The 25,164-nt window shown below is 41.3% G+C and overlaps 1 pseudogene; it reads left to right on the top strand.

The window, feature by feature from the left end:
* Positions 1 to 3,099: 3,099 nt before the first annotated feature.
* LOC100722210 (NBAS subunit of NRZ tethering complex-like) overlaps positions 3,100 to 25,164 on the top strand; it is a 185,600-nt pseudogene continuing 163,535 nt past the window's right edge.

Raw genomic sequence — 25,164 nt, 5'->3', positions numbered from 1 at the left:
GTTCGTCTGAGATGATGAGATGCAGCAATTAATTTCGTTCTGTTCATTTTGGCTCATTATGCTTTCAGTGCTCTGAGGACAAGTACGTGACAAGTGCCTACCAGTGGATGGTGCCCTTCCTGCATCACTGTGAGAAGCACTCTCCTGGCGTGGCCAGTGAGCTGCTACGAGAGTACTTAGTGACCTTGGCTAAGGGAGGCTTGAGGCTTCCCCTGAAGATATTTCAGCATTCCAAGCCAGATGTAAGTAGAAACCGCAGCTTCTCAAATTGTTCAGCTGTGTTTTCTTGATAGAACTAAGTTTTATTTATAAGCTTATGATAGGCATTGTAAATGATTTTCCTGTAAAGTAAAAGACAACGGTTGTCATGCTGTTCGTTTTTCAGCAGCGTTTTGTATCCATTTCAGCAGCATTGTGAGCACTGAAAATGTTAGTGATTATTAAATAGAACCATAAGGAAGTGTTATCCCCAGAATTCAATGTTACTCTGAACTAGAATCTAGGTTTTAAATATTTGGAGCTATTTTTAGAATTGGTGTAATTTGATAAGATAGGATGAGCTTTGCTTCCTGATATATGATTTTAATTGTTCACGTGCAGCATTTCCTTAAATTGCTGGAAGCCTCCATTGGCAAATGGCTCCACCTTTTAAAGCCCATCTAGGTTGCTGTGTGGGCTCTCATTGCCCTCGGATCACCCTGCAGTGATAAACACACAGAGCTGAGAAAAGAAAACACTCATGATTCATTGCTTTGAAGGGGATGTGAAGATTTAATGCTACGTCTCATGCATTGTGTGTGGAAATGAGCTATGAAAATCATTTGAGTCATTGTAATAATTTTATTTTCTAATTTACATATATTCACAGTAACAATAAAACAGCTAGATGTGGTGGCACCTGCCTGTAATCCCAGCTCTCAGAAGGCTGAGGTTAGGCAGGAAGATTGCAAGAATGAGACCAGCCTGGGCTACACAGTAAGTTCAAAGCCAGCCTGAACTGCATAGTGATGTTGTATCTCAAAAAAACAAAACCAAAAACACATTAATAAAACAACTTAGGGAAGCATGTTGGCACATACCTGTTATCTCAGCACTCAGAGGCTGAGGCAGGAGATTGCCGTGAGTTCAAGATTAGCCTGGGTTTATAGTGAGTTTTGGATCAGCCTGGGCTACATAGTGACACCCTGTCTGAAAAAAAACCAAAGTTCAGGGCCAACCAATATCCACAGAGTTACCCTTGGTCCTTTTCCATCAGAGGGCACACAGCAGGTTGGCACAGGCCCTGTGGGACTGACTTTGTGACGATGTCCTGCACAGTAGACTGCGGTGCATGTGGGGGACCCTCAATGCCGTTCCCATTTGAAATTCAAAGTGAATCTGCTTCCCGGTGCTTTGATAAAACGGGAATGTCAGGAAATAATAGTCTCAAGCTGAAGTAGAAAGGAAAGCATTGCCTTCTCCTGGAGTAGAGCGTTTTTGTGTTTGGGGAGTTTCAGGGCCACTCTGGCTGCCTGTGTGTGGGCCTCTCCTGGAAGGACACTTCTTTGCTTCGGGCCCCCTCTGCAGCTGGCTTCTCCTGGCATGTGATTCTCTGGGCACTCACGTGCTCTGCATCACTGGGCTCTTTTCATGGTGCTTTGTAGCTGGCTTGCTTTCTTTCTTTGAGACAGAGTTTTGCTCTGGAACATCATTCTAAAGCCTAGACTGGCCTCAAAATCATAGCAGTTCTCCTGCCTCAGCCTCCTGAGTGCTGGAATGACAGATGTACGCCAGCACTTTGTGTTTTATGGCCCATTTCCTTTTTTTATTTTAAAAACAAAACAGTAAAAAGGGTAGAAATGATACAATATATTTTTAAAAGTAGGAAATTAACAGTAATTAACATATTGTATATTGCATCTTAGAAGTAATTGTTCAGGTTATAAGATTTAGGCATGAGAAAAAATGGCCAAACAATGAAAGCACAAACTGTTCTTTTGGATGAACTAACAGATTTGTAGTATAGTTATCTATCATATGTAGATATATAAAAGATATATTCATATATCTTTTTCCTTCTTCCTCCTCTCCTTTCCCCCATCCCAGTTGTTCTTTTCTTTTGAGCATTGTCTTTCACTATCACAATATCTATTGTTCATTTTGGATCTTATTACTCTTTCAGTTTTTTTTTTTACATTAGGGGGACTATATGATATTTACAAATGTGAGTTCGATTTATTTCACTTATGAGTATGATCATGTGTTCTCTCCATTTCCCTTGAAAAAGCCTCAAGATTATCCTTCTTTGTAGCTGAGCAATATTCCATTGTATAGAAAGGCCACATCTTTTTTATCCATTCCATGGTTGATGGGCATTTGGGTTGCTTCCAAGATTTAGCTGTTACAAATTGTGTTGTTATAAACATGGGTACACATATATTGCCATTGTTTTCAATTTTGCTGGAAAGATACCTGGAAGGGGAATAGCTGGATTGAATGGACCTTTAATCCTAGTTTTTTGAGGACTCTCTACACTAATTTCCACAGTCTACACTCCCACCAGCAGTGGAGAAGTGTTCCTCTTTCCCCACAGCCCTGCCAGCATCTGTTGTAGGTTGATTTCTTGATGGCAGCCATTCTTTCTGGAGTGAGCTAGACTCTCAGTGTTATTTTAATTTGCATTTCTTGAATGACTGGTGACTGGTGAACATTTCTTCCTGAATGTTTTTGTACAGTCCATTTCCTCTGGTTCGAGTGGTTCTTGTCTGTTTCTGATCCTTCGAGTCCCTGCTCTCTGGGAGCTTCTCTCCCACAAACTCTTTCGCCATCTGTCTGCCAGGATGGGTCCTTACGCTTTTCCACTCCCGTTGTGCCCTTGCCGCCGTGTTGGGACAGTGGTCCATGGCTGTCTGGCTTCTACTTCTCATTGATCTCCATGTGAGCAGGAATGAACCCAGGGCTCCCAGAGTGGGCATGCTCAGTGCGGGTGGGGACAGACTGGCTCTGCACAGGGCTGTTGCCTGCTGAGTCCCTTCGTGTGCTTCTCCAGGATTGTGCCACGCACCAGTCTCGCTTCTCTGAGGGCTCTGTATTTGTCCAGATGGCACAACATTCTCAGCCATGAAGCCCGGCAGAGAGGAGTCCACAATCCAGTTTACAGAACACAGAGAGAAAGTCATCTACGAGCCATACCCTGCGGTGGACCTCTGTGCCCTCTGCAGTAGGTCATTTGGTCTGGCCACTGAAATGAATGTTCACAGATTGAAGGCATCGGGAAGAGATGGAACTGTGCCACGGAAGGCCACCGAGTGAGGACAGGAGCGTAAGAGTCAAGAAAGAGCTGGATACAATCACAGGGACAGGAATGTACCGGATGGCCTCAAACCAGTGTATGACACAGTGTGAGGAAGAGCTGAAATCAGACAATAGTTAAAGAGAGAATGTGTTTTTAAAGATAAATGTAAACTGAGCTTGTCATTACAGCCTTATCCTGAAAGGATTATCTGCAAGTGTTCTGCATAGGAAGGAAATAATCCAAAAATAGAGTAGATAAGAGAGTGGGGAAATAGTACTTAAGAAATAATAAATATGAGAATAGTATAAGTGAGTGTTCCATTATTAATCATGAAAATAGCAGGTCAGAAAGTGAAGACGAGGGAAGCACAGTGAGCATGTGGTCAGGGTGGGCGAGGCTGGTGTGAGGCAGGGGTCTGGCATCAGAGATCAGAGGGTCTGGGGCTGTTGCTCAGGTGCTGAGGACAAATGGTGACACTGGCAGGGACTTTGATGGCTCCAGTGCACTCAACGCCTGGCCTGTTACACTTCACTCTGAAGTGCACAGCACTTGCAGTAGTCAGAATGACGACCCCCAAAACATGTGCACTGTCAATCTGGACCCTGTTACAGTGTCCTGTACTCCCAAAAGGCTGGGCACATGGGGGACATCAAGCCACTGGAGGTCTCCCTGGTGTCCAGGTGAGCCCAGTCTGATCGCATGAATCCTTTGAGCCACTGACCTTGATGATCTTCAGCTCCACTCACAGATGACTGCCCAGTGTCCCAGCCCCGTTTCTTAGGCAGCTTCTCCCTGCCAGAGCCGCCAAAGGTGCCGTTTGTGTTACCTCTCCGAGTTCCCTTGATTATGGGCTAATTCCAGAGTGTCTGTGCTGTTGTGTTGGTCTGATTGTCCCTGCATTAGCACAGTACTGTTTTAATTATGAAGATTTTAGAGTATGTTTCAGTGTCAGATAAGGATAGTGTTTCCTTGCAGTTATTTTTCCTAACTCTTTGTTTTGAAGCTATTCTCAGATGGTTGTTTTTTCTATGTGAACATTGGTATCGGCTCATCTGATTCTAAAATTGGCTTACTTATATTTTTATTATGATTATGTTGAACTTGTAATGGTAAGTCACCTTATTTAAGAATAGGAGACATTACATTTGTTTATGTCTTTTTAAATGTCTAGTTTGTCACATCTCTTGTTAAATTTATTCCTGTTTTATTGTTTCTGTTATAGATGGAGCTTTGCCACCTCATTTCCTATCACTCTTTATTCCTGTGTGTGAAAGCTGTTGATTTTATTTGTTCATTTTGCTCCTTCAGTCCTCTTTCTTACTTGCTTGTCTTATCTGCCATTCATTATAGAATTGAGCATTCTACAGTGCTCCATTTCAAGACTGTTTTTCTCAACTGTGATTCTCTTGCGTTTTGCTCAGTGCCTCATATGGACAGTGGCCTGCTGCCTGTGATGCAGGAAACCTACATAGCTAAGCTCTTAGAAAGCGCCAGGTGAGCTGGCACCCTTCTTCAGTTCAGGAAGGGCAGATAATGGTTTTATAGAGACTGCTGAGATACTAGGACTGGAATGATCAAACTAAGGAACAGTGTGTGGGTAGGTTTTAGAGTTTGGCATCACGTGGGTGAGAAGGACAAGTATGCTGTAAATTTGAGCATCATGATTCATGGGTAGCATATATCACATTAGAAAAATATGCTGAGTGGCATAGACCAGTACCAAAAGAATACAGAGAAAAAGCGCTTCATGCATTAAGGTAGAAAAGGATTTATTCATTGACTAGAATGTGTTGAACGTATGCACAGGATCATAGAGATCTTGGAAGTTCCAACTGAATCAAAGTGAAATGGAGTTAACACTGAATTATTAGGTTGGCAAGTTCTTGAAGAAGACATGTTAGGTGAGCAGAGGTTTTCAGTTATTCTTGTAGTATTTAGGTGTGTGGAATTCACAGCTCTGATCTCCTCATCCTTTAATTTAATCAAACCTGTTGGTTTACCAAACCCTAGGTCAAAATACTTGAAAGAAAACTTGGGTTTATGCTGAATATTTACAGCCTCTTTTGTTATCATTCCTAAACAGTGCAGTATGACAACTACTTAAATAGCATTTGCATTGTGTCAGATATTTTAAATAATAGAGTGGGAATTAAGCATGTAGGAGGATATATACCAGCAATATGCAGACATTATGCCATTTTATACCAGGCACTGGGGTGTCTGCAGATCCGGGGTCCACAGGGCCCTGGGGACCAGTTTCCTCAGGTGCTTAGTGACGTGGGTGGTGTAGGGAAGTGGTCTCACATGCGGCATCAGGAGTGTGAGCAGAAGGCAGGAACACATCCTCTGCCTTCTCTTGTGCACAGAAGCACCGCTGCAGGGCTTTCACAGGGGGCTTTGAGCAGACGCAATCAAACACAAGACTCTAGAACGTCAGACTTGAAAGCAGGCCTGTCATGTCTGTCTCCAGGAGGAACAGCTATGGAGCAGGGAGATGGAATAAAGCATTCAGCGCTCTGGCTCCTGAGTCAGATGGCTTCCCAGCTACCCGTGAATGGCAATGGTGTTCGGGGCTCGCGGGTCCTGGCGCCTCCTTGCCACATGTATGTTTCATCCCCACCTTCCCTTGGGCCTGGCTCCTCCTGCCCAGATCTCCTGCAGGAACGCCAGATCCCATGCTGCTGGATGTTGGTCCAGGCCTTGCTACTTACAGCCTCTAGCAGCTTGAGCACATCACTCAGCCTCTCAGCACCTCAGTTTCTCCTTTGTATACAATGGAAACAATGTAGGGTCATTATGAAGATTGAAAAATTAATACAGTACATGCAGAGCACTTAGAAATGGAATCCAGCACAGAATAAAAAGAGTTATCATATTAATTTTTTTTTAATCTTTTTAAGACAGAGTCACTATGTAGTGTGCTGGCCTTGGGCTCACTTTGTAACCCTACTTGGTCTCAAACTTGGCGATGATTCTCCTGCCTCAGCCTCCCAAGTGCTGGGATTACAGGAGTGCACCACTGTGCCTGGCTGGTCATATTAATTTTTAATAGAGTTTATTTTTCTGGGTGGCTTATCCTTATCTCACCAGTCACTTTGCTGCTTTGGTTCCCTCTTTTTCAAATGCTAGTGCGAAATTCAGGCTGTTATTTGTTTTCTTAGTACCTTGAAGCCATATATCTAAATCCTTAACCTAGCTGCTTTATTTCCGTAGTAATTTTTAGTATTTTTTATATATATCCACTGGTGTGTTTCTCCTAAGAAAATGCCTTTGCCAGCGTCTGTCACTTTTCTGTTTTATGTGTACTGTAAGTTTCAATTAGAATACAGGAATCCGTAGATAATTATTATAGAAATTATATTAATTTCTTTCTATATTAACTTCGCTGTTGAAAAGCGCTGTATGAAAGCAGTTTCAGGCTTCCGCTTTAGTTTCTGTGGTAAAAGCATAAGGATTCCACATGTATTAATTTAATCTTCACAGTCACCCTCTGAGAGAGGCATTGTTAGTCCCTTGAGATTGCAGCATTTGGTTGTTTTCATAGTTGAGGAAATGCTCCCCGGCTGGTTTGCAAGGGAAGCGTGGTATTTGATATAAAACGAAGCTGGAAGTAGCCACGCCTGTGCTCCAGAACACGGAGCACTGTCTGTGGTTTGTGTGACACTGTGTCCCGTTTGGCTTGTTTTGGATGGAATGTCAGCCCGTGGTAGTTAAATGAGTAATACATACTTCATACTTAAGAAGTAATAGGTTCTCACATTGTTGAATATAAGTTAAGGAATTTTGTGTATTTTTGTAATTAAAACACAGAATTTGGCTTTAGGGTTAGAAATGGTGTTTTTAATGAATTGCCTTTCGAATGCATTGTGCTTTTCTGTTTTATCTTGAGTGGATCATAATGTTTTCGGCAGATGCAAAGCTATGGGTTACAAATGATCTTTTCTAGCTGATTCTGTAATTAAAGTGTGATTCCATTTAGAATTATTAGAGACCCCAAGGTCTGTAAGCTAAAGAAAAATCAAAATTGTTTCTGTAGCTGATTAATTGCAGGGTTTAATATTCCATTGACAATAGTACTTGGATAGGGATTGCCTATAAATCTCTAGAAATTCAGTACATGCTCTCTTTTCCCCAGCTCCAACAAAAAATTATCCCCGATCAGGACCAGCTGATGGCCACGGTGCTTGAGTGCATCTACAGCTGCGGGCGCAGCAACCAGCTCCCCCTCTGCTATGGCATCCTGGAGTGCCTTCCACGGAGAGGGCTTGGGTAAGCAATGCTGCGAGCCGCCCTTCACCCGAACCTTAGCACGTTGCTCTCCCAGATGTTCAGCACAGCGGATGGCTAGAAAGTATAAAAAAGAAAATAAAATCATGAGCTACCCTATTGTCTGCTAGTGAACTCCTATTCTTTTACCAATATATGAGAAATTCTGAATTTTTAGTGTAATTATAATTGCTTTGCTGTAATTGTGCTAAACTTGATAATTATCCATTTAAGCAAAAAATTCCACCACCGCAACAAAGAATCCTGTTAAAAATGGATTAATAGTGATTTATTTGCCTTTAAGTTGCATTTTTAATTAAGTGCTTTCTGTATTTGTAAGGTAATGGTATTTGTGATTTGTGTGTTCTAGGTCTGTCCTTATAGTAATCTTTTTAAGTAGTGATGGATGAATATTTATAATTTTTAAGTAACTTTTGTTTCAGTGGAAATTTATATAACATGCTTTTGAATTAGTTGTATGCAATTCAAATTTTATTTTCTCTTTGGAAGCAAATAACATTATTCCTCTACTCTTTAAATCTAGTACATGTTATAAACTCAGCATCTGGAGAAGAGTATATGATCTTTGCAACACATAAAACAGCACTGAATGAAAAATCCAACCTACTTTAACCATTTGTGATTCTAACCAAGTTGCTTAATTTTTCTGCTTATCAGTTTCTTCGTTTACAAAAAAAAAATTAGACCAGAAATTTCTTTATTGTTTTCTGTTTCCTTTTTTCATATTGCCTTGTCTTCTTTTTTTCTTCCTTTGTTTGAGGTAGGGTCTCTCTATGCAGTTCAGGCTGACCTTGAGCTCACTTTGTAGCCCAGCCTGGTCTTGAACTCACAACAATCCTGCCGCAGCTTCCCGAGTGCTAGGATTACAGATGTGAGCCATCACGCCCGGCTCTGCCTTGTCTTCTTTCAAGAAAACTCTTTTCTTTATGAAACAAGTGATAGCAATCACCACTTTTATAATCACTGTGAAATAATTGTTCATGTAGTCTTAATAGTACTGAAATCAGGTGAAAGATTAATGGTTAAAGATTAATTTGCATGTTAACAGAATCTTATTCCAGAAACTTATTTTTTTTTGTTTCTGATTTTAAAGGTTAAAAAAAATTTGAAGGTGAAATTGGTCAATTGAGGTTTGACTGCCATTATTCTAACCAATCAAAGTGGCATTCCTCATGGCCAGACCACCTGATGATATGTGCCCTGATGCAGAGTAGCACGAGTTGCTGGTTTTGCAGCATCCCTTCCAGGCAGTTGCACTGAAATTGTTCACCTGAATCTCACTAATCTATGGGCTGGGCTTCTAGTTACTACAGAGAATAGAAGATCACATTTTATAACACCATGAAGGAAGCAGCAAGTGCAGAATGCAGGTTCTATAAGTTACTTGATCTTCTTTGCTATAGAAAGTTAGTGACAGTTAGGAAACCAGATTGTTGGACAGGTGTAATTGCAAAACAAAGGAGTCCAAAGGGATGCAGTCCCTTTCTAATTTTTTTTAAGGAGAAAAAGAAAACAGAAAAAGGGTACAAGTAATACAAAATTTAAAAAATAAAGAGTAAGAAATCACTAGTTAATAGATTACATATTTTCGTCTTAAAAATAGTTGTTCAAGTTACAAAATTAAAGCATATAAAGTGGACTTTCAAACAGTCAGAGTGCAAACAGTTTTGTTTAATGATCCAAAAAAACTCAGTAATATGGTTATCTGTCTTATACACTGAAACAGTTATAACTTATGCAGTTATAACCTTTAGAGCACTTTCTTGTCTTTTTTTTTCTTTTGTACGATGACAGTTACACACTTTGGGTTTTATTACTCCCACAGTTCTTACTACTTATTTTGAAGAGAGTAAAACACAAATGCGACATATCAGAACAGAGTCTGTCAAATCAAAAGGACATAATAGATAATGTAAAAACAAAATACAAGGTGATCAACAATGGTTACCATACTGCCTCTTGCTATTTTAAGAATTGCCAGTTATAATAAAATTGAACAAAATAGTAAAGAATAAAACCAAAGCATTGGAGACATTACAGGACTTTAAAAGAAGGTAATAGTCAACCAGAATGGGCGTCATAATGAATCCTATTGTCTTCACAGTTGTTGCCTATACTTTCGAACTTGGTACTATCTAGCTAAGCAGAATAGGGGAAAATCAGTCAAAACAAGATGGTGAGGGCAATACAGGATTTCAAATCAAGTTAATCGGAAATCAAAGTAGGTTACTATAATGTATCCTGCTATTTTTTATTTATTTTTCCCTTAATTAAAAAGATAAAAATAAAAAAGTAAATAATTAAAAAAAGGGAAGATTGAGATAAGAGAGGGCATAACAACAGAACAGTGCAGGTCAAAACATAACCATTTAAGCAAAATAGTGTTTCACCACAAGATACCCTGACATAAAAATAGTTACCATAGTGTCTCTTTCCTTGAAATCTTTGAGTATAACTTCGAATACTGTAGCACCAAACATATCAAGACACTATAAAACCATTCAAAAGAATGACATTATTACAGGATATTTAGAACCAATTAACAGAAAATGAACAATGGTTTCTGTATAATCTCCTTGTCTATAAAAGTTTTTGTTTATATTATCATCTTGTCAGCCCCATCCGTGCCTCCTCGGGGGTCTTCGTCCCCCCGAAATCTGGACTCCCTGACCTGCGCAGGCTGCCCCGGTTGCCCCCGGAGACTGTTCCGGGACTGCAATACTCCCAGCACTTGCCCGGCCGCCACGCACCCCCTGCTAGGGGCCGTACAAATACCTTGTGTATTTCAATAAATAAGCATTCCGTGCAGGGAATGGTGGCGTATGCCTGTCTTCCCAGCACTGGGGCGACTGAGGCAGAAAGATCGCTGCGAGTTCAAGGCCTGCCTTGGCTACATAGTTCGGGGCCAGCTTGAGCTATATAGTGAAACCATGTGTCAAAAACAGAGGATTGAGGGGCTGGGGATTTAGCTCAGCGGCATAAGTGCCTGCCTTGCAAGCAGGCAGTCGTGAGTTCGATCCCTGGTACCGATAAAAAAGAAAAAGACAAAACAAAAACAAAACACAGAAGAGTGACAGAGAAGCATTTAGTGATTGCGTGTGCGCATTCATGTGTCCAGCCATCCATGTGTTCATTTCTGCATGTATCCACGTGTACATCTGGTGGTGTCCATATGTCCATCCAGCCATGAATCCATCTGACCATCTGTCTTATGTCTGTGTGTCCCAGATGCTCGACGAAGTACCGAGGATACGGAGATAACTGAGCTGCTCTGGTTCCTCCAGTCTAGAGGGCAGAACCTGCAGTAAAGTTTCCACCTAATCTAGCATAATCTTATGCTCACAGTGCTGGAGGAGCAAAGGGAAAGGAGCTTCTGACTGGTACTGGGAGCTCAGTAGGGGAGAAGTTATGGTGTTAGAAGCCCAGCTGTCTCCAAGGCAGAGACTTTAGGTATAGGGTGAAGAGTATCAGTCAGACTTGTGTATATTCATCAGGCCTGAACATGGAAGTATTTAATATACCAATTTTGTAGTGGGGTTTCGTTAGTAGCATTGTTTGTGTGGGTATAGGATACTCAATGGACTTGTGTCAAGTCGTGGGTTAATGAGCCCTTGTAACGGTCCTCCTGTGAATAAAGCTTCTTAGAGGTCTCTGTCACTTTCCTGCATAGACCTTGATGAGTGGGCTGGGGATTTAGGTCAGCTGCATAAGCGCCTGCCTTGCAAGTGCGTGGTCATGACTTCGATCCCCGGTACTGATAAAAAAAAATAATAAAAAGAAATACTTTAATGAGCTGCAGCCAGCCTGGGCTTTGCCTGGGCTTTTCCAGCCTTTCACTTGGTGTTTTGGTGTAGAAACAGTTCTAGTGTGGTCCTGTGAGCTTTGTCCTGATGTGGGCCATGCTCAGTCTTGGTACTGAGTCCTGATTAAACTCGTTTCTATTTTGACCTATGAGTGGAACCTTTTACTCAGTGCTCTTGAGTATTAGCAAGTGTTCCTTAGGGTTATAAAATGATCAAATGTGTGTTTTTTAATTGTAGCCTCGCGGTAACCGTAAACATGGTGCAGCATTTATCATCACAAAAGCAATCAGAGGTAAATCTATTTTTTGTTTTGTAAATGATATAGTTACCTGTTTCTTTATATTTCATTCGTAACTGTGTTGTTTTAGAACGTTTAGGGATTTTGAAATGTGTTCTTTGGACTTCTCAAGTGGAGCATAACAAAACAAAGTAGTGTAGGTGTTGTCTCAGTTTAATTTTGTATACACGTATATAAGCAGATGCATGTATGCATGCCTGTGGATTTTCATGCACACGTATGTTTAAAGCAGGTTAGAGCCAGAGTATAGGAGTTTACCATTATGGGTGTTAGAAGAGCTAACATACTCAATTTTCATTATCACAAATGCTTTGAAGGTTTGAACGTTTAGACGATACACACAAATAATAAAAATTCATTACAGAAAATATAGAAAATAACTGAGTTTGAATTTTTTTTTCATTTTACAACCTAAAGACAATCTATTGTGCTTGAGACTCAGTGTGTAGACACACATGTATTCTAAACCAAATCATAAGAAGCACCATTACTATTATCTTATGTTTCTTAAGATGGAAACTAGGCTTGCTAGGCAAATGCTCTGCTGCTGAGATATTTTAGGTATTGCTATTATTTTTTATGTCTTTGCAATAAAGCGTAAATTGGTATTTTGGTTTAATTTTTATACAAATAATTTAGCTCTAAGAGTAATTACTGTGGTTTTTCACCCATGGCTTCATGATAGCTTTTTGGATTAAATTTGACATCTCTAACCATTGTTACATTTTTGTAGTTAGGAAATACTTCAGAGTTCTAACACATAAGCTTAGAGATGATGTAAACAAATATGTGACCTCGTAACCATTCGAGTGTATACATTAGATTATTCTGATTTTAGGAGTTGCCTTCTCAATGTTTGGTTTCATAATGATTCAGCCTGTAGTGTATTTAAATTTTTCCTCTGTATAACTAATTTGAAAATGATTCTTAAAGGACAAATGATTTATATTTGGTTTTATTTTTCTTTTTATTACAGATTATTTATTATTTTTGCGCCAATACCTCTGGTACAGGTGAGACAGTGGTTTTTCAGAGACGCTGAAAATCAGACACAGATGTTATTTATAATTTATAATTATGTTCTCGTGACTGAACCCCAGGTTGTGATGGGTTTCTCAAGTGGAGCGTAATGATACTCATCTGAGCCCATTTCTAAGTAGAGATTTTTTTTTGTCTTTTTCTTTTTTACTGGTAGCAGGGATTGAACTCACGACCACACATTTGCAAGACAGTACTTATGCCGCTGAGCTAAATCCCCAGCCCCCTAAGTAGAGATTTTAAATGTTTTGACCTGAGCTGAGGTCTTCTCCATGGATTGGTAGCTTCTGCCTCCTTCCTCCTGGTTAGAAATGTTACATGATGACCCTGCTGCTCTGGATAAGTGGGGACCTCATCTTGGGCCCATGTAGAGGCTGGTGATGTCCCTGGCTTTTCAGAAGCATTTTTTTGTCTTTACGTTTCCACCAGCTCTTTGCTGCTTAGTGTTCAGTGGCCATGCAGTGGTGAGGTTTCTTTGGGTTTCATTCTTGTGTGCTTTTGAATTCTTGAGTGGTAAGTATCTTTTCAGGCAGGGTGGTGGTTTTCAGCCTTAAAATTAGACATGTGGGGATTGCTTTGTAGACCTAGGTACTGCAGATTGCTTTTTCCCAGCCTGAAAAGCTCCCAAGGATGGGTAGCTCTGTGAACGGGACCTCAGCTTGTGTCTGTGCCTGCCATGGTTGTGTCTGCCTGTGCCTGTCCCTGTCCCTGCATGTACTCTGGGCCTTTTCAGCCTGCTTTCGGGATCTGGTGTTACAGGTGGAGAAGAAGATTGAGGAGAATCAAGGGAGGGGAGCCTGAAGCCCTTCTCACTGTGTGGGGGGGGAGTGACTAGAGGATATGTCACCTGCGCTGCTCTCGATGGCCACCTTGTCCTCTCTGAAAGCGCACAGGTCAGGCCTCATAGGTGACTCTTTATCTCCCTCTTGAGAAACCTTTCTCTTTGAATTGGTCATCCTTGAATGACTAATTCAATGAAATTGAATTCTTCTTGAATTTTATTTTGATAAAGTTATGCTAAGTTGCCCAAATTGGACTTGAACTTGTGATCCTCCTGCCTCAGCCTTTCAGGTAGCTAGGATTATAGATGTGAGCTGTGCCCTAGTAGTCTTTTTCCCAGAAAGACTGTATTTTCTAGAAATAGAGAACTGTCCATGGTAAAATTTCAGATATTAGTAACTTTTGATTTTCGGTGTGCTAATATTCAAATTTTTTATTCTAAGGGGGAAAAAAATAGGTATCCCTCCCTGTATGCACATGGCAGTATTTACAATATTTACTTACTTGTTTGTGGCGTTCTTGATTAGATTAAGGCAAGCTAATGTGTTGTGGTTGGTTTCAGCCCTGCTCCTTTTTTACTCTCTGATGGCCTGGTTCGCTTGGTGAATAGACAGATAAACTGGCATTTGGTCCTTGCAAGGTAAGGTGGTGTGAAATTCACATAATGTGCTTCTATTTGAATTGACTATTTTTATTATGGGTGTTCATTTAGGGCCCCTTAAGACTTTCCTGCTCAGCTTTTATCTGTATACATTCTTTGTTGCTTGTATTGGCTAGAGGATCAGTATTGATCAGTGACAATAGGATGATAGGATCAGTATTGTCTAGAGATGTTCAGTCAAGCTATATTGAGTCATTTTTATGCTTTTTACGTACCTAGATGCCTACATTCCAATTTATTAAATTGGAATGTAGATGCCTATATGCATCTAATTATAAGGTTGAAAGATAATTACCGACCAGGAAGAGGCAGAGAGGAATGTGACTCCATTCTGCAGAGTCCATTGTGTCGACCCCTAATAGCAGTTTCACCACTGAAAGCCAAGGGTGAGAGATGACAGTTTTCTTCGGCAACATGGTTTTATCCTATGATTGATAAACAAAACAGTTTCATATGCCATGTCTTGCCTCAGAGAAAAACTCCAGAGATGCTCTTTGTAAGAAATGTTGTTAACTAAACATGTAAATATAAAACCAGCCGTATGTCAACATAGTAATGTCAAGCAATAACATGTGGAGAAATGTTCAATCCTTAAAAAAAAAAGATGGGCAATTAGAGCTAAAAAGTGTAAAAGTTATTGTAACTTTGAAAAATAATTTACTCTGTATTAAAGGTATCAAATGAGTAGCTGTTGACTTGGGTTTTACAGTGCAGATATTCATAATGAGTTTTCGCATTCTTCTTCCCTGGGAAAGCAACGGGAAGCTGCTGGCTGCTGTTCAGGACCAGTGTGTGGAGATCAGGTAATGGTTAATGCTGCTGCTCTCTAAGGCTTTCTTTTTTTTTTTTTTTTTGTCTTTTTCCTTTTTATCGGTAATGGGGATCGAACTCACGACTGCCTGCTTGCAAGGCAGGCGCTTATGCCGCTGAGCTGAATCCCCAGCCCCTCTAAGGCTTTCTTTGAGAGAACCTTTACCTGAGAGAACCTTTACCTGGTTTTAATTTTTCAAATGATTGAACTGCTAAGTCGCTTACTTTTGTGTGGTGTCAGACACTGGCTGGTGGATAGTGCTTTTTTGAGGAGCTCCTCATGTTTCTACTTCCCCAGATCTCTGCAGTCTCCACTTTTTCAGTGAATAAGGCTCTTTTGAGTTCCAGAAGTCGTTCCTGTTTGGCCAGTTACTAAGAGAGCTAAACAGGTGCTCAGAAGGTGCAGAAAAGAGCGGGACAGCTTTTGCTCTGTCGGCCAAGGCTGCAGGTCAGGCTAGGGTGGCTGAGGATGATGGTTACATTAGCCACAGTAGTGGTGCTGTTGGCCCAGAGCACCCAGTGCTGTCCTGTGCTCCTTAAGATTGTGAATCTGTGGTCTTTGCTTTTTCTTTTCGGTGGTGTTGAGGATTGAACCCAGGGCCTTTGTATGGGGCTCCCCAGCCTCTTTTATTTATTTATTTTTGTGTAATTTTAAGGCAGACCTTGCCGAGTTTCCCAGGGTGAGCTCAAACTTACACTCTTTCAGCCTCAGCCTCCCAGAGGGCTGGGATCGTGGGCCTGCACCATCACCCCTGGCTGCTGCTGCGCCTTGTTGGCTCATGGTAGTTACCAGTGTGAAACCGTTGTCTTCATTTTGCGTATATTTTTCAGGTCTGCAAAAGATGATTTTACGTCTATTATTGGGAAATGTCAAGGTAAGGGTTTCTAAAATATTTCAAAAAAGAAAATTTTATATCTCCAATGCTTTGCAGTATTTATTAAATTGGAATAAATATTAAAGAAATATATATATTAAGGATTGTGACTATTAAAAGTTTTAAAATTTGTGACTGCCTTTTCTTAATTCCTTGAATATTTTGCATTTTGGGTGGGTTTGAAATTTAAACTATTTTTAAAATATATAAGCCAGTTTGGGGAGGAAATATTTGTAAGTATCCATATTCTTTTACTTTGAATTCTTATTTAGTTATAAGTCAAAGTTGGTCAGATATAGTCTAATAAAAACATCTGGGGTTGACAGTTTTTTGATATATTTAGCAAAAATTTATTGAGTATAATATGAAATGTAATAAAAATACGGTGAATACTTACAATAAAGGGTACATTATAATTAATCTCCATGAAAATGCTTCCTTGTGCTTTGAAGGTACTTATTGAATTATCTTTGCCACTTCCTGCAGCAGCTGTGGAGTCGTCTTTCATGAGGGTCTTTTGCTTTGCTATTCTGGCTGCCTGGCTGCCTTGACGTCCTGAAAGAATTAAAAATGTTAAAAAAGGAGCTAGGTATGGTGGTGCATAGCTATAAGTCCAGCACTTGGGAGCTGAGTCAGGAGAACTGTTGCAAGTTTGAGACCAGCTTGGGCTATAAAATGAGCTCAAGGCTATCCTGAACAGCATAGTGAGACCCTGTCTTAGACAAAAACAAAAGAAAACAACTCCCACACCAAACTCCAAAATGTTTCCATTTCCTGGTCATTGTGACTTTGGGGAAGAGCCAGGAGTTGCACTGCACCAGATCTGGTGACTGAGGTGGCTGAGGACACAGCATTGTGTTTTTACAAGGCGGCCTTTCCTCTGGATGGCATTTGGCAGCAGCACTCATCTATTTCTGATCACACCTGGAAAGACCCTCAGGAAAGAGGATTCTGGAGCTGGTACAGAAAGCAACCAGGATGATAGGACTAGTGTGTGTGAGCCGACGGGAGGATACTGAGGGAGATAATAGCAGTGTATCTTTCACTGTACATTTTTGAAATTTTTATTTAGTGCTTGCTGTATTTCTTCTCTGTAGTTTTTGATCTTGCTTTTTGTGAGCATGAGCTACCCTGCTGGGTGCTTGTGCTGTGACTGTGAGCAGAAGGCGTGGTCTTCTGTGAGAATGTGGAAGACGGGGCTAGGGGGTGAGACTCAGCCCCTGGGGCTGCACATGCTGCCATGATCTCCTCCCTCAGCTCTGCTCATCCTTTGATCGCTGCCTTGGGGTTATGAGTCTGTCTGTGGTTTGATCCACAGTACACATAGGTCTTCGTGATCTGCTCACTGTCTGAGAGCCCTGTCTCTGGGTCCAGGAACCTGCATGGGGACATGTTAGCTCCAAACCACAGCAGAAATGGGAGAACACGATGAGGAGGGTTGTGTTTGGTGAACAGCTCTGTTGCCTTTGTCTCCTATGCACGCCTGCAGTTCCTGTGTCCATAGAGCCAGAGTGGTGCTCTGGGAGTCACTGTGAGGATGACACAGTATGCTGGCATCGTATGGAGTGCTTCGCATGTGTCTTCTCATTTAACTAAAAGAAAAGAGCCTGAATGTTTTATCTAGAGCAATAATAAACATTTGACCGTGAAAGAGAACAAGGTGGAGGAACCAGGAATGGTGGAAGCCACGCGGGGTGGGGGAGCGTGCCCAGGCGCTGCAGCATGCCTTGGTGGTGTGGGCCAGCTTCCTTCCCAGGTCCCTCTCAGCCTTGTAGGTGTGTGGGGGAGCCAGATGGCCCTGGGAGTGTGTGCGACGCTGCTGAACTGCACAGCCCCCGTCCCAGCCCCGAAGCTGAGTACTTACCCGGTTCTTCCTTCTTCGAGGTTTTTGCTTCTCTAGCAGCTCTAGGAAGACTTTTGAAAAGCGCTGTTGGTGATCATCTTGTAAAAGCTGCGCTGTTCGTTCTTTTCCAGAACTACATCGTAGGTGGCTGGAAAACCCAGGGATACAGGCTTTGTTTCTGGTGGTAACTGAAATCTTAGCTCTTGATGAAAAGGCATGCTCTTGGGGACACGGGCTGAGGATGGTGGATGCGCTGTTGATAACCGCAAGTCTCCGTGAAAATGAGGCCCCCAGAGGAGTTTATTTCCTAAATCCACTCATCCCGTCAATACGAGATGAGGTGGGGAATGGGGACAGTGGAAATGTGTTTGCGGAGTTTAGTCAGCACAGGAATATTTTCTGGGCAAAGTTGTTCTCTTGCTGTTTTTTTTTTTTTTTTTTTTTTTTTTTTTTGTCTTTTTCCTTTTTATCGGTACCAGGGATCGAACTCACGACTGCCTGCTTGCAAGGCAGGCGCTTATGCTGCTGAGCTAAATCCCCAGCCCCTTTTCTTGCTGGTTTTTATGTAGCATCTGTGTATACATCGGTGTCTTTACTCTCGTTATCATTTTGTGTGTTTACTTCCAAATTTGATTTTTCTTTTTAACAGTCTAAAGACAGGGAACTGATTTTCTTTTCATTTTCTCCTATTGAAAAAACAAAAGCAAAAACAAAAAAGCTTTGTTGCCGGGTATGGTGGCACAGGCCTGTAATTCCAGTGTTCAGGAGGCCGAGGCAGGAGAATTGCTGAGAGTTCCAGGCCACAAAAAGATCAAGGCCAGCCAGCCCTACTTAGTAAGACCTTGTCTCAGAAAAGCAAAAGCAAAAACAGCAGAACAACAAAATGTTAACTGAGTATTTGCAGCATCTTATTTGGATTTAGTATAGAGGACCTTTCTTGGATTTTTTTTTGTAACAGGATTCGAACTCAGGACCTCACACTTTCTGTACAGGGGCTTATGCTGCTGAGCTAAATCCCCAGACCCTCTTCTTGGACTTTTTAAATATACTTCCGTTGTTTTGTTTTTTGAGATATGGTCTTGGTGTATAGTTCCAGTGGACCTTGAACACTCAGCGATCCTCTTGCCTCAGCTGTCTGATGTTGCAATCAGAGACATGCACTACCATGCCTGGTGCTTTTTGAAATATACTTTTTGCCTAATCATAGTCAAAATGCAGAAATTTCTATATCAGGTATTTTTGCTTATATACAGAATATATGGCACAGAGGCAGATGGAGTGTGAATAATTTCCAGCCCCTTGTTAGGTGTGTGTGTGGGGGAGACTTCTATTAGACGTCTTGGGGACGGCAGGCCTGTTCTATTACTGTGCCCTGTTGGCAGAGATGTTCCAGAAACAGAAGCCTCCTGTGTCAGGGTTGTGACACGTGCTCTGCTCCCCATCTGGAGTGGCGGTATCTAGGCAGACCTTGTTTCTGAGGGTGTCCAGAGTCCTCTAGGCCAGATAGTTAGGAAACAGCGATGTGCTATGACAGATGTACCTAGAGGTGTGTCGATGGCCTGGGGGTCACACAGAAGAGAGAAGTTGGCTCTGAAAATGTGGAGGGAGTAGTGGTGACCGTCACAGAGGCCTAGCAGGAGGAAGAGGCCAGAGGGAGCCATTTGGGGCAGAGGCTGCTGTGTGGAAGGCACATAGGTGTCCAGCGTGCAGCTGGGGACATCCCCGGGGTGGGCTGCAGGGCATGCACTAAGGGGCCTCTGCACCGTTTTCTACATGCCTGGGCTGCATGTGTTCCCTGCAGTGGCGTGCATGGCCCTTCTCACCAGCACTCCTTATGTGTTGTGCCTTTTGGGGGTTCGTCATTCTTATCCATTTTTGGGAAGCCAGTCCTCACTGGGCTTTGAATGAGGGCTCCCGGGTGACCGCTGATGTTAAGTATTTCCTCACCTCCCTGTCGGCCAGTTGTGCGCCTTCTTTGAGAAACATGGGTTTAGATCTGTTTCCTGTTTTAATACTGAACTGTTAAAAAAAAAACAACAACAACAACAAAAAAACTGAACTGTTTTCTTGTTGCAAATTTTGATTTCCTTGTATATATATTCTAGGAATTGACCCTTTGTCAGGTGGTCATTTTATTTAAATACTTTCTTTGTTTTTTAATTTTAAAGAGATTAAGACAAAAGAGGACATAACAAAGCAGATCAGAACAGAACAATGTAAGCAACACAGTTCTTCACCATAAGACAACCCGTAATTAACAGTAACTACCATAATGTCTCTTTCTTTGAAATAGTTGAGCATAACTTCATATACAATAGTATCAAACATAACAAAATAGTATAAAATCATTCAAGAGAGTGAAAGTATTACAGGGCATTCAGAACCAGATAACAGAGAACCAACAATGGCTGCTATATTTTCTCATTTTCCATAGAAAATTTGTTTATACTATCACACATAATAAAATCCAATAAGGTGCAGTATGATAGAACCAATGGAAACAGAAGGACAAAAGTATAGTAGGACTTCAGAGTAAGGTATTAAATCAGCACTATTATAAGTCTTATATAAGTTTTATATAGTCTTGTTTTCTTCAAAGTAGCTGTTTTCATATTATGACAGATAATAAAATCAAACAAGCCAGGATAAAACCATTCCAACTAATGAATGCAAACATTATAAGGCTTCAAAGCAATGAATGGGGAATGATTACTATAAACTCTTATGTACTCTTACCATTTCTTACTCTAGGGTGACTTTACGGTATTTATGTGAGTTTGATTTATTTTGCTTACGAGTATAGTTTCAACTTGCGTCCATTTATTTATAAATATCTCAATGTGATCATTCTTTTTTTTTTTTTTGTCTTTTTCCTTTTTATCAGTACCAGGAATCAAAATGTGATCATTCTTTATAGCTGAGTAGTACTCTATTGTATAAAAACACCACAACTTTTTAATCCATTCCTCAGTTGATGGACAGACACTAGGTTGTTTCCAAGATCTAGCTATTACAGACTGTGCTGTTATAAATATGGGTGCACATGTATCACTGTGGTATGATGTTTTGAGTTCTTCTGGGAATATGCCTAGAAGTGGAATAGCTAGGTTGAATGGGACTTTCAATTCCAGCTTTTTAAGGAATCTCCAGACTGACCTCCACAGTGGCTGCACCAGTCTACACTCCCATCAACAGTGCAAGAGAGTTCCTTTTTCCCACAGCCTCTCCAGCATTTGTTGTTGGTAGTTTTCTTGATCCTGGCCATCCTTTCTGGAGTGAGATGGAATCTCAGGGTTGTTTTAATTTGCATTTCTCTCATGATCAATGATGATGAACATTTTTTCATGTATTTATTTGCCATTTGTATTTCTTCATCTGAGAAATGTATATTTATCTCAGATGCTTCCCATTTTTGGACTGGGTCTTTGAATTTTGGGAGTCTGATTTTTTAAAATTCTTTATATGTTTTAGAAGTCCTTTGTCTGAGGGACAGTTCACTAAGATATTTTCCCCAGTTTGTGGGTTTTCTTTTCACTATGCTGGCGATTTCTTTTGACAGGCAGAAACTTTTTAATAAGATGTGATCCCAGTTATTGATTCTGAGAAGTATTTTCCATGTAGTTTGATTCCTGTTCATGAATTCTCTACCTACCCCCATGTCTTCAAGATTTTTATCTACTTTGTCTTCCAACAGATTTAGTGTTTCTGTTTTAATATTCAGATCTTTGATCCACTTAGATTTTAGGTTAGTACATGATGATAAGCATGGGTCTAGTTTTAGTTTTTGGCATATGGAGAGCCAGTTTTCCCAGCACCATTTATTAAAGAGGCTGTCGTTTTTCCAGTGAGTATGTTTGGCCCCTTTATCAAAGATAAGGTGGTTGAGTGTGTTTGCAGTTGTATCTTCTAATCTATTCCATTGATCTTCAGATCTGTTTTGATTCCAGTACCATGTTGATTTTATTACAGTAGCTTTGTAGTATAACTTCAAGTCAGGGATTGTGATGCCTCCTGCCTTGCCTTTGCTGCTTAGAACAACTGACTTTGCTATTCTAGGTCTCTTCTGGTTGTAAATACTTTTGGTCATGCTGTAGTCATGGTGTAGGTTTTCTTTTCATGCTGATGACTGTTTTCCTTGCTTGGCAGAAGCTGTTTTAGTTTGATGGAATCTCATTTGTCTGTTTACTTTGGTTTCCTGTGTTTTCAGTGTCCCCAACCCCCGCTTGCGCTGCCCAAGGTCCTGAAGTACTTCCTTCTGTTTCCTTGTAGTAGTTTCACTGTGTTGGATCTCACATTTAAGTCTTTAGCCTCTTTTGAGTTAATGTTTGTAACTGCTGAGGTGTAGAGGTCCAGTTTCTTTCCCTTTCGTGTAGATACCACTTATATTGGAAAGGTCAACCTCCCCTAGTCTTACTCTTACCACGTGTGTTCACAGTGAGCTGACTGTAGATGTGTGTTTTTTCTTGTGACATGCTCTTTTCCTTTGGTTCTGGTGTTGATATTTATCCCAATGTCATTCTGTTTTTATTACTTGGCCTTTGTGGTTTATTTAGAAATCAGATGACGTAATGTTTTTGTTCTTTTGCTCAACATTTTTAAATACGTGATTCCACACAAATTTTAACCTGTTTTTTTCTAGTTTTGTAAAGAATGTCATTAGCATTTTGATAGGAATTGCTTTGAAAGTGTAAATCATTTGAGTAATTTAAACAATTTTGGCTCTTCCAATTCATGAACATAGAATGTCTTCCCATTTTCTATTTTCCCTTCAGTTTCCTTCATCAGAGTTCAGGGTTTTCAGCACTCGGGAAGCCTATAGTGGAGGCTTATACCTGTAATCCCAGCACTCATGAAGCCAAGGCAGGAAGTTCGCCACAAGTTGGAGGCCAGTGTGAACTACAGAGTGAGACCCTGTCTCAAAATACAAACATTGAACAATTCATACTTTTCTTTTTGGAGCACTTTCACCTTTCCTTTGATTAAATTTGTTCCTAAGTTTTTTATTACTATTTTCCATAGCCATTGTAAATGGGATTGCTCTCTCATTCTGTGTTTCTGGTAATTCGCTGTTGGCACGTTGTGGCTCTCCTGGGTTTTGTTTGTTTTTGGTAGTGCTGGGGACTGGATCCATGAGAAGTCGTTTTCGGCTCAGCTGCCCCCTGCTTATGCTGCCAGTTCTGTGTGTTGATTTTATATCCTGAGACTTTGCTGAATTAATTTATTCTGGCAGTTTTCTTGGTGGAATCTTGGGGTTTGCCTGTGTAAGGTCATCTGTATGCAGCAGCAGTTTGGCTTCCTTTTTTCTGAGTGAGATCCTTGCTTCTTTCTCCTGTGTGCTTGCGCTGCCTGGTCTGTGTTGAATAGAGGTGTAAAGGCAGGCAACCTTGTCTACTTCTAGATCTTCGAGAGAAGACACTCAGTGTCTTGCCATGGCTGTTACATGTGGCCTCTGTTCCACTGAGTGGCTGGACCTGCTATGTCCGGTGTTCTCCTCATGGAGGCAGGTTGCATTTTACCATGTGCCTTTTGTGCTGCTCTTGAGGTTTTTCTGTTGTGTTTACAGATGTGTGATAAAGAAATATGGTAAACATTTAAAAAGACAGTATTTATTATAGTAAGACATTTGATCACCCCTCCCCCTATACTGCTCCCTGCTTTAAACCCACTCACCTCACTGTGCCTGCAACTTTTTGAAGCAGCTCCAGATGTCCTCCTCTGTGTTTTTAGTTGCACTGTCCTACTGCCTTGATGTCTTAAATTGATTCAAGGTATTGATCTTTTGTGGTCATTTTGACTTCGGGGAGAGCCAGGAGTCATGTGTGCCATGTCCTGTGCCATGTTTTATTTATTTATTTAATTAATTTATTTCTGTCAGTGTGTGAGCCACAAGGTAGGATAAAGACATTTGGTGACTGTGTAAATGAAGAGTTGGTAGAGAGAGGGCACTGGGCCTCCTACCTGTCTCTTTAGTGCTGGGCTTCTAATAACAGGAAATGGGAGCACAGAAAATAAACAGTAAGAACGTCAAACCTAGCACGGTTTAAAGTTTCTCAGGCCTTTCTTTCTCTTCTCTAATAGCTAGCAGCCTTTTTGTTGTGCCGAAAAATTCAGAATAGGAGAGAATCGAGGAGCTGGATTATTAGGATTATGAAGGTATTGATTATCGCAGTCTTATGATTGTGTGATTGTCTAAGGACAGTTCTAGATTTGTCTGCCTGTGTGCCTGTCCTCCCTTACTCTCATGCTGTGTTAGCATTGGCATTTGATACAGCTGAACTTCTCAGTTTTTGGTGTTAGAGGGGCTGAACTCATTGGGTTGGAATTATTTTCTGCCCATTCTTTCCGCTGCTTCTTGGTATGTAAGCATTTTACAGTGTGCTATCCCCGAGCCTTTCCTGGCGAGGGCAGCGCGTGTGATGGTTTACATCTGTGCTGTGCTTTGCTACTAAGTGAGGCATTAGACAGCGCTCGGAAGTGGTGCATTATGCTTACTGTAACCACAGTTACTAAAACTGTTACTGATTTTTGTAACCTCTTCTCTTTTCCTTCTAGTTCCGAAAGACCCCAAGCCCCAGTGGAGATGGGTGGCGTGGAGCTATGATTGTACGCTGCTGGCCTACGCAGAGGGCACGGGCACTGTGCGGGTGTTCGGCCTCATGGGAAGCGAGCTGTTTGTCATTGCCCCGGTATGATCCGCCGCAGACTGGTGACTGTTTGGGGGTATGTGTGATATCTCTGTATGGATGCTCCAGCGAATGAATGTGAGAAGGGAAGAGACAGATATAATAAACTATGACATTGAGACACTCAGGATCTAGCTGGGGATTTCCATCTGGGTAATCCTTAGTTTTGTATTCTGTGATGCATTGTGCAGATGTAAACCGCCTAGTAGTAAGTAAATTCTCCATGGAGGCTGTTCAGCCAACCCTCATGAGGAGGCGTGTCCAAAACAGGAGAGTATACTGAGCCATTTTCAGGCCACAGGAAGAATGAAGGGCTGGCCCTGGGGCAGGTCCCATGATGCTGGGGTGCGGGGTCCACACTGGCAGCAGGTGGAAAACACTGCCTAAGTCAAGTGCTTTTTGAATTTTGGAGAAGGAAAGGTCCATTCACATTTTCTCTGTATCAGCTGTGGGGAGCAACAGTGGAATAAGGTGAGCTTGAGCAGGCTTGGGACAGGAAGCTGGGTCATAAGGAACACTTGCTTCTGGCTGGATAGCGCTGGTATCCGGACAGCCAGCCAGCTGGGTTTTAAGTCAGGGTTTTGACATTGACTGTTGTCTGATTGTGTTTTGCCTGTGTTAACTGAGGATGCCCTTGTCTCTCCCCAGCCTTCCCTCATCTGGCCTTTTAAAGTAATTTTAGAACACTCCTGGGTTTTATCATAGCACAAAATATTGTTATAAAGTTCCATCAATGAAACGTCCATAGCAGGGACAACTTCTGGGAGTTCAAATTTATTACATGAATGGAATAGAAATTGAAAGAGAAAGTG

The sequence above is a fragment of the Cavia porcellus genome, unplaced genomic scaffold, assembly GCF_034190915.1.
Source record: "Cavia porcellus strain 051 isolate PalLab524CR breed Dunkin Hartley unplaced genomic scaffold, mCavPor4.1 scaffold_37, whole genome shotgun sequence".
In the NCBI taxonomy this organism is placed as follows: domain Eukaryota; kingdom Metazoa; phylum Chordata; class Mammalia; order Rodentia; family Caviidae; genus Cavia; species Cavia porcellus.
The sequence above is the reverse complement of the archived record's forward strand: the minus strand, read 5'-3'. Positions and strand labels throughout refer to the sequence as shown.